At 41.9% G+C, this 10,326-nt stretch overlaps 1 pseudogene; it reads right to left on the bottom strand.

Annotated features, from left to right (window-relative positions):
- Positions 1-7,290: 7,290 nt before the first annotated feature.
- Positions 7,291-9,996, bottom strand: LOC116668193 (annotated as a pseudogene).
- Between the last annotated feature and the right edge of the window lie 330 nt (positions 9,997-10,326).

Raw genomic sequence — 10,326 nt, 5'->3', positions numbered from 1 at the left:
GCCCCTGGGACATGCCCTGCCAAGTGTGGGTCCTTGGCTTTGCGCAGGAGAGAATTCAAGTGCGAGCCACCGTTGAGTAAAGGTAGATTTACTTAGACAGATACATACTGCATAGAGTGTAAGGCAAGAAAAGGCAAGGAAAGAGGTGTGGGAGTTGGGTGCTCAGATTAAATTAAGAGTAGGTACACACTCTATAGACAGAGTGCAGGCTGTCTCTGAAAAGAAGGGAGTGAAAAAGGGCCACCAGGCATGGTGTTGCCAGTTTTTATGGGCTTAGTAGCTTCACACACGTACAGGTGTACAGGTGGGACCATTCCAGCTGCCCTGGGGAAGAGGCTGGGATTCCCAGGAATTGGGCCACTGCCCATTCTTTGGCCTTTTGTGGTTGGCCTTGGGACTGCCATGGTGCCTGCGGGCATGTTATTTATCATTCTGTTACAATGAGCATATAATGAAGCCCAAGGTCTACTAAACTCAAACCTCCGCCAGCTTAATCCTCAAGGCCAATTGGGAGTTGAATCTTCCACTATTTTGGTGTTAAATTGTTGTCATTCCTTGAATGGCTCTGCCCTTGCCCCCTTCCCTCCAGTCTCTCTTTGCCCACTATGTAGCTCTTCTTCCATAGACTTTTTAACAAATTTATCAATGTTATCTCATATTCTTTGTCTGCTAATTCCAGTGTGGGTCATTTGTGGGTGTCTTTATATTGACTCATTTTTCTCTTTATTACAGATCAGCTTCCTGTTTTGTTGAAAGTCTAACAATTTTATTATATACTGGATATTGTGGATGATAGGTCATAGAAACTGGATCCTGTTATCTTTCTCAGAAGAATGTTGTTTTATTCTAGCAGGCAATTAAATTACTGGCAGGTCACTTTGCCCATGTAAGGGCAGATACATTTCAGGAACTGGGATCTCAGAAAGAGAGAGAAAGAATAGGGGGGAAATGTTTTTGAAGAAATACTAGCCAAAAATTTGATTTAAAAAATAGCACCCAAAGATCCAGGAAGCTCAACCAAACTTACGGAGGATAAAACAAAGAAAGCCATACCTAGGCTGACCAGAAATCAACACACTGTAACTGACTATACTTCAATTAAAAAAAAAAAAAGATATTTAAAGTAGCCAGAGAAAGTAGATGCATTACAAACAGGGGAACAATGATAAGAGTGACAATGGATTTCTTATCTGATTGGAGGCTAGCAGATGATGGTAATACATATTCTAAGAAATGAAGGAAAAAATTAAAAGTCAGCCAAGAATTCTATATCCAGTGAAAATTTCTTTCAAAAATGAAGGTGAAATCAGGATTTTTTTCTAATAAATCAAAGCTGAATGATTTATCACCAGCAGACCCTCACCACAAGAAATTCTAAAGGAAATTAAATAGGCTGAAAGAAATTGACAGCAGTTGGAAATTTAGATCTATGGAAAGGAAAAACATTGGGGATGGAAGTAAGTGGGTGAATATTTAAAAAGACAACTTTTTGTTCTTAAATTTATTAAATGTCAATTGACTTTAAAGCAAAACTAATAAAAATGTAAGTTGGGATTCTTTTTTAACATATGTAGATGTAAAATATGTGCCAACAATGGCACAAGGACAGTAGGGGTGTAAGTGGAAACACACCACTGTAAAGATGTCCATTTTCTCCAAACTGATTTATTTTTATCACTCACTGTCCAATAAAAATCCAAACAGAATTTTTGAGGAACTTACAAGCTGATTCCATAACTTTTATAAAGACAAATATCCAAAAATAGCCACCGCTGAAGAGAAATTTAAGGTGCGAGACCTTGATCTACTGTATTAATTAAGAAAGTGCGATATCTATGCAGGGATTGACAGATTCACCAAAGAAAAACAATAGCATAGTAAAAAACCCCACGTGTATATGAAAACTTGATGTAAGACAAAATAGATACTTGGGAAAGGATGAGTGGCACTGAGACAACTGGTTGTGCGTGTAGAAAAAAATGAAACTGAATCTATTCTTCACACTATACACAAAAGTCAATTCCTAATGATTAAAGAGTTTCATATGAAAAACCAAAAATAAAGCTTCAAGCGAATATCTTTAAAGCCTAGGGATAGGAAAGATTTCCTTAAACAAGCTATTAAAAAAGTGCTAACTATAAAAGAAAAAAAAGGAAATTTTTGATTACATTAAATAAAAAAATGTTCATCAAAAGATACCATAAAGAGAAAAAAGTAAAAAAAAGAAAGATACCAAAAAGAGAGTCAAAAAGCTAAGTTGTAAACTGGGAAAAGATGCTTGCAACAATATTATTGTAACTGGGAAAAGATTAATATCTCGAATAGATACTATTACAAACTATAATAAACAAATAAGAAAAAAGACACACAACCCAATGGAAAGATGGGCAAAGACTTGAATGGAGATTTCACAGAAGAACTTATCAATGTACGACAAGATGCTTAATCTAAGAATCTAGGAAATGCAAATTAAGATCACAAGATACCAATTTACATCTACTAGACTATTCAAAATTAGGAAGTCTGGTAATATAAAGTGTTGTTGAAGATGTGGATTAAACAGAATTCCCATATATTGCTGGTGGAAGACTAAATTCGCATAAACACTTCAGACAACAATCTGGCATTATTGAATAAAATTAAAGATATGCAAACCTTATGACCCAGCCTCTCCACTCCAAACAAATACATGCATGTACCAAGAGACATGGATAAAGTATTCATAGCAATATTCTTTCTACTGGCAAAAACTTGGACATAAACCTAAATGTCATCAGGATAATGGATAAATAGATTGTAATATATTTCAGAAGTGGAACGTCATGCAGAAGGAAACAGAATTAAGTACAGCTACATGCAACAAAATAGATGAAACAGAAATATACAGTTAAGGGGAAAGAAACAAGTTGCAGAAGACTATGCACAATATGAGCTCATTTATTAAAAGCTGGGAAAAAACTAGCAGAACTACACAATGTATGATTTTAGGGAGCCACATCACACATTTATGACAAAATTGTTTTTTAAGGGTTTCAGCAAAGCATTTTATTCTTAATTTTTTTTCCTTGTTCATGTAGCCTTACTTCTTCTCCTCCTTCTTCATTCTTCATTCTTCATCCTTCTTTTTTATTGAAGTATAGTCAATTTACAATGCTAACTTCAGGTGTACAGTAAAGCAATTCAGTTATACATATACATACATACTTTTTTCAGTTTCTTTTCCATTAAGGCTCATTACAAGAAATTGAATATAGTTCCCTGTGCTGTACAGTAGGTTCTTGTTGTTTATCTATTTTATCTGTATGTGTACCTGAAATTTATTTATTTATTTATTTGTTTATTTATTGAACTATAGTCAGTTTACAATGTGTGAATTTCTGATGTACAGAATAATGCTTCAGTCATACATGAACACACATATATTCGTTTTCATATTCTTTTTCACCATAAGCTACTAAAAGATACTGCTCTACAGTATGAATTTGTTGTTAATCTATTTTATATATGTATTAGTTAGTATCTGCAAATCTCAAACTCCCAATTTATTCCTTCCCACCTCCTTCCCCACCAGGAACCGTAAGTTTGTTTTCTATGTCTGTGAGTCTGTTTTTTTTTTAGATTCCACATATAAGTGATATCATATGGTATTTTTCTTTCACTTTCTGGCTTATTTCACTTAGAATGACAATCTCCAGGTGCATCCATGTTGTTGCAAATGGCATTATTTTATTATTTCTTATGGCTGAATAGTATTCCATTGTATAAATATATCACAACTTCTTTATCCAGTCATCTGTCGATGGACATTTAGGTTGCTTCCATGTCTTGGCTGTTGTAAATAGTGTTGCTATGAACATTGGGGTGCAAGTAAGTAGTGCTGCCGTGAAAATTATTTTTAAAGTGAGGATCATTCAGGAAAGTGGCTCCCTCTAGGGGGCAGAAGAGAGGCTAAGGTGGGGAAAGGGCACAAGTGTAGATGAGGAAACAGTACTGGTAATGCTCCAATCCCTGAGTTGAGTTGGGGTGTGTTCAGAGCCACTTTTTAAAAAATGTTACATATTTTATTTGATGTTTTGCAAATACAACACAACATGGGGGAGAAAAACTCCTGGCATTTTGATTAGATCAAGAACTCCTTAATAGCTAGGATGCAAAAAGACAATAGAATAATACTTTCAAACTGCTGAAGGAAAAGAACTTTGAAACTGGAATTTTATCTCTAGCTATACTGTCCTTTAAATACTTGAGTGAAATAAATATTTATTCAAAGCCTCAGAAATTTTGCCACATAAAGATCATCTTTGAAATCCCTCCTAAAGTAAGCATAAAGGAAGAAGAGAACTGAATCCAGGAGAAAGCAGTAAGATATGGGAAGTAAAGGAGAGTAAATGACTTAATACATTTTATTAGTATCTAAGTAAATTGTGATTTCTCCCCTTCTCTCCCCTTCCCCCCCCAAAAAAGTTGCAAACTGCAGAATTAAAACTCTATGTGCTCTTACCTGATAGTCAGAGAAATCCAAATGAAAACAACAATTAGATAATACTTTATATCCAACTTAATGCCAAAAATTAGAAACTCAAGGTAATTCAAAGGACCAGTAAGGATATGGAGGAAGCAGGATTTTCCACAAATTGCTGATGGGGGAAGGTAGAAATTATGTGTGCTTTCTCCCCAGCAGGGCTTTTGGCTGCACTGACTCACATTAAATATATCTATGTTTGTCCTATGACTCACCAATTCTCCTCCTGGGTATATATACCACCCCACTCCCTCCACTCCCCATCCCCAAAATGCCAAAAAGACCTCTCACACAGATCCATAGGGTATATGTTTCAGGAAATTCATTTCACATTGTGTCTGTAGTTGGAGCTGGAGGCAAACTGTGCATCCCTCTTTAAGGAGATGGATGAGAAAAATGTGGCATTTGATGGAACACTATGCAGTGGGCAGAAATAATGAACTGCATTTACATTCAGCAATATGGTTAAATCTTAGATGTGTTCAGTAAGAAAGTAAGAAGCAGAATACATATCACATTTATGTAAATTTATGTAAATTCAAAACATTTATTCTGAAAAGAGCACTGTATATTTTCCAAGACACATTCATTCACTCAATCATGTATTCAGTAGTATTTTTTTAAATACTATGTGTCAGGCACCACTCTTGACTTTGGGAGCAAACATAGCAGCAAACAAAGCAAAATTCTGATTTTTATGGAACTTATATTCTGCTAGAAGAAGATAGATGATAAGGAAAAATAAGTAAGGAACACAGGATGGAGATGATGGTTGAGGGGGGAAATGTGCTATTTTATGCAGGGCTGCCATGGAAGTCCTCTTTGATAAGGTGACCTGGGAACAGAGGCCTGCTTTAAGAGGAGAAATAAAACTGGATATGTGGGAGGAGAGAACTCCAGGCAAAGAGAACAGTATGTGCAAAGGTCCTGAGGTGGGAGTGTGCTTGGCATGTTTTAGAAACATTAAGGAGGCCAATGTGTGGCTGGAGTAGAGTGAGAGAGGGAGTTACAGGAAATGAGAGACATTGTGGTGGGCGAGGTCACACAGGGCCTCGCAGGCTGTGGTAAGCGCTTAGGATTTTGCTTGGAACAAAATGACAATCCATTAGAGGCTTTTTGGCAGAGGAGTGAAATGATCTGGTTTGTTTTTACAGCATCTCCATGGTTTTATGTGCAGAGGCAAGACTAGAAGCTGGGAGAGCAGTTAGGAGGGATTGCAGTGATCCAGGACAGGAGTGATGGTCGTTTCGAATAGGGTGGCAGGAGAGATGGGAAAGGCAAATCTTTAAAGAGAAAAAGAAAAGCTTCAAAAGACTATCTTTAAGGACTAAGGATAGGCAATACTTTAAACAAGGTATTTTCGGAAGTGTTAACCAAAAAAGAAATGAATTTGACAACATTAAATTAAAAACATTTGTTCATCAAAAGATCCCACCAAGAGTAAAAAGACAAGTTGCAAATTGGGAGAAGATAGAGAATTTTAAAACAAAGCAGACAATTTACTAATGCGTGGGTGTGTGGGGACTAGAGGAACCACGGATGTTGCTGGGACGTTGGCCTGAGCAAACTGAAGACTGGAGTTGATTTCACGGGGAGGGAAAGACTGTGGCGGAAGGAATACTTTAGGTGGAAAAAGTGAGTTTGATTTGGGCTAAGTCTGGGATGCCTGTTAGACCTTCAAGTGGAGATCGCAAGGGGTCTGCTGGCCATTTATGTCCAGAATGCAGGGGAGAGGTCTGAGGGTACACTTTTGGGAGTTGCAGTAGATAGAAGGTATTGAAATCGTGGGATTAGATGAAGTCACCAAGGGATGAGCACAATAGCAAAAAAAAAAAAAAAAAAAAAAAAAAAAGCCTGAGACCAAGCCCCGAGGCGCTGTTATTTACAAGGAGAGGAGGTAGTGGGGAGCCAGCAAAGGAGGCTGAAAAGGAATGGCCACTGAGGTTGGAAGAGAACTGAGAGAAGGTGGGGTCCTGGACACCAAGGGAGAAAATATTTCCAAAAGGAAGGAGAAATAGGCTATGTCCAATTCTACTGATAAGCTGATTAAATGAGGGAGGACCAAACAGTTTTAGCAAGGAGAATTTAGTGCAGTGGTGGGTTGGAAGCCTCACTTGAGACGGCTCTAGAGAGACCAGGGAAAGAAGTGGGTAAAGCAAGTAGAGACAGTACTTTTTTTTTTTAAATTTTGTGGCAGAAGATCCAAGGACTTTATTTCCGGTCACCACCCCTGCTCTCCAGTCAGACAGTGATATAAAAAGAGTAGAAACACACCCACAAATCAGGCCATGAGATTAGCAGCTGACACCTACCCTCCCCCATAACTTCCAAATGAGGACGCATGATTGAAGTTTAATTGATGTTTATCCTCTACTCCTGCTTCTCCTTCTGTCCAGGCTCTGGTCTTCCCTGAAACCTCTACCATCACATGGGAGAAGGAAGGCAGCTTGGTCCTCCGAGAACAGGTTGGGGGCATGGTGGGGGGTGCATCACCTCTCTTCATGGCCCCATTTAGCCCTCCAAACCCAACAACATGGCCAGACCGTGCCCAACAGCACCACCCCTCTGGCCTCTCAATTTCACCTCGACAGCCCCTGTAAGACTGCAAAACCTTGATGGTCTCATCCAAAGCAACCACTTCCCTAGGATACAACCCCTGCCTTGGGCAGCGGTCCCTGGCCAGGGCCCCCAGCCTCCATAGACCCCTGACCTGGAGGAATTAGAGGTTAGAAGTTTGGGTTGGGGGTGGGGGAAATGTATCCTACCTCTCACATGAGGGGAACGATCAGTACCATCATGACAACTGGCCCCAGCAGCCTCAGCCCCTCCAGAGTGACTGCAATGGTGAAGTCTCTCTCAACAACTCAGGCAACAAGGACATGGAACATCACTGGGCCATAGGGAAAGCAGCAAGTGTTCCAGCCAGGACCCGCCCACCTGCACTTCACTGCCCACAGCCCCTCCGTGAGTTAGGAGGGCACAGGCTGCACCCACCAGTGCCCCTATTGCCAGACTGGACCTACAAGGCAAAGTCCCCAACTTCATGGGGCACTTCCTGTAGCATGACAGTCACTGTGGTCAGGATCCCAGCCCCCTATCCGCTTGAAATGAAGTACCATGGCCAGTCAGCAGCCAGATTCAAGTCCCCCAACACATGCAGGTCTGAACATGTTTTTTTCCTTTTCAGAATTCTGAGGTCTCCCTGGCCCATCCTTGGGCACTTCCCCTTTCTCTCCTCTTCTGAGAAACTCCCCATCCCCCAGCCTGGCTTCCTTTTCCTCTTCTTCTGAGCTCTGCTTTTCCTTTGAAGGATGCTCCTGTCTTCCATGTCAGTGACTTCCATGTGTGATCAAGAGCGTTTGCTTGTCCTCCTGCCATGTCTCACAAAAAGAGGTGACAGTTCCACTGAGGACTTGCAGTTTCACAGACAGGATGGGACCCTCCCACGGTGCTCCAGGGGGTGGCAAGAATGAGTTTCCTGGGCAGCAGGGACGAGGTGGGTGAAGATAGCTCTCAGAAGCCCACCTGAAGCACAGCTGAGTAAGATCTCAAGTGGAGAGCGGTGCTGGGGAACTGGACTCCTTGGGGTTAAGGATGAAGAAGGAAAATGGAGCTGCAGAGATCGGCACTGTGGTCCCAGAGCATAGGCTATGCTCATGGTCATGTCCTCATCCTCTGTGGGAGGGGCTGTCATGGCAGTGGCCATGGCTATGGCCTTGATGCAAATCCTCATGTGAATGTCCATGGTCATGACCATGGATGTGCCCATGCCAGATGCTCCTGTGAGTGTGGCCATGGGCATAGGCATGACTGTCCTTGGTGGAAGTCCACTTGGAGCGCCTTCTTGTGACTGTGACCATAGAAGTCCTCATGTAGGTCTTCATGCAGGTCTCCATGACCCTGGTGTCTGGCCACGAGCAGCCCTCAGGTGGTACTGCAGTCCCCACAGCCACCCCGTGGGGGCCCCCAGGCCCCTGGACATCGAGCTGACCAGAGCGACAGAGACAGTGACTCCACCCATCTTTAACTCTATACCTATGTGGGGTCTGCTGTATTCCACTCATGCCCTCTGTCCACTTCTGTGGTCCCTCCTCCATTCTATTCTGTCCCCATCCACACTGGCCCCAAGACTCTTCCCAGGACTGTTCCCCAGACAGCACTTTTGAAGAATTTTGCTCGCAAGGAAGCAGAGGTGACCCAGTCCCTGAAGGGGCCTGTATGGTCAATGGAAAGTTCTCACTTGTTTGTTTTTAATGAGACAAATTAAATACATTAAAAGGAGTGTCCACAGGGGAGAAGAAAAGTAGGAGTGGGGATTCAGGGTAAAGTGGAAAACATGAACTAAGGAGGGGTCTATACGGGCAAAGCGCGCCAGGAATTGGAGAGAATGGGAGAACTATCTTTGCTAGGGGTCGGGCAGGGAGAAGCAAAAGCACAGAACAAAACCAAACCAACATCACCCTCTTCTCCCCTCCGGTTCTTTATCTTTTATTTTTTTAAGTGGAGGTACTGGGGATTGAACCCAGGACCTCGAGCATGCTAAGCGTGTGCTCTACCGCTGAGCTATACCCCCCAAACCCTTGTTCTTTATTATGCAGAGCAAACTGCCCAATTCACAGGTTCTTCCATTCAAGGTTATGAATACTCAGACATGAATGTTTTTTAAATCTCTTTTACTCCATAAGCCTCCTAAGGCAAGAACTAGAAGGCTGGAAAGAATGAATAAATTGGATATGCATACATTCATAAAATGAATAAATTTTGCTGTGTTTCTCTGAGATCAGTGAAGGCACTGCAGCATACTTTAAGAGCATCGGGGCCCAGGTAAAATTCATTCAAGAGACTGAGTTTGAGCCGGGAAGGGTCCCTCTCTGCTAATACCTGTGTTGGGATCAGACAGAGGGTTTCATGTCACTGGGGACCTGAAGATCATTCTTGTTTTTACCTGCTTCTTCCAAATGTGGGCTGACTGTCAGTCTGGGACAGTAGTATCTGCTGAACCACAGCAGTTTGCTTTTTTTGTCAGGAAATTTTCTGTGCAGGGAATGGGTGTCCTGGGACAAAGGGCTACAGAACCCACACAATGCCCCGCTGTGTGCTCCCATCCAGTGGGCTCGAGTCGATTCCTGGAGACATTTTTGTTGGGTTACTGCACACCCACCAAGAGCTACTTAAAAAAGAAAAAGAACAAAACTTCACAATTAGAGGGCTATTTAGAAAAGGCATTTTAAAATTAACGGATTCACAGATGCTCCTGTTACTTCTTGCAATAGACTCTAAATTGTTCTCCCAGCCTCCGGGCTCTCCCACACCAATCCATCCTGCACTTCTAGCAGTATTAATCTCCTTAAGGCACAGAACCGATCCTGTCACCCCCGTGCTCCAGCACCTTCTGTGGCTCCGCACTGCCTTTAAAATAGCGAGACACTAGAGATCTTTCATCCTGGAGCCTCTCTTCCCTTTTCCTCACCCATCTCCCACTGCTTCCTCCAACATCTGCTCAGCTGAAGCTTCTCTCTCCCGCAGAGCTGTCTTCTTTATCTCTCTTCCTCTCCTCCCACTCCTCTCCTGCTCCCTCCTGCTCAATCTTTCTCTCTTACTATAGATGTTGTTTCTTCCAAGGAGCCTGCTTCCCGACGCACCAGCCTTGGGATTGAGCTCGGTGCCCCAAGAAGAAGCTCACATTACGCCCTGAACTTCCTCCTGTCAGAAGAACAGTTGTTCTCTATTGTAGTTGTTTGTTTAATTGTTTGAGGGACCGTATTTGTCTTGTTCATCATTGTATCTGCAGTGCCCGGTGTGCA

This window comes from Camelus ferus, chromosome 13 (assembly GCF_009834535.1).
Source record: "Camelus ferus isolate YT-003-E chromosome 13, BCGSAC_Cfer_1.0, whole genome shotgun sequence".
In the NCBI taxonomy this organism is placed as follows: domain Eukaryota; kingdom Metazoa; phylum Chordata; class Mammalia; order Artiodactyla; family Camelidae; genus Camelus; species Camelus ferus.
The sequence above is the reverse complement of the archived record's forward strand: the minus strand, read 5'-3'. Positions and strand labels throughout refer to the sequence as shown.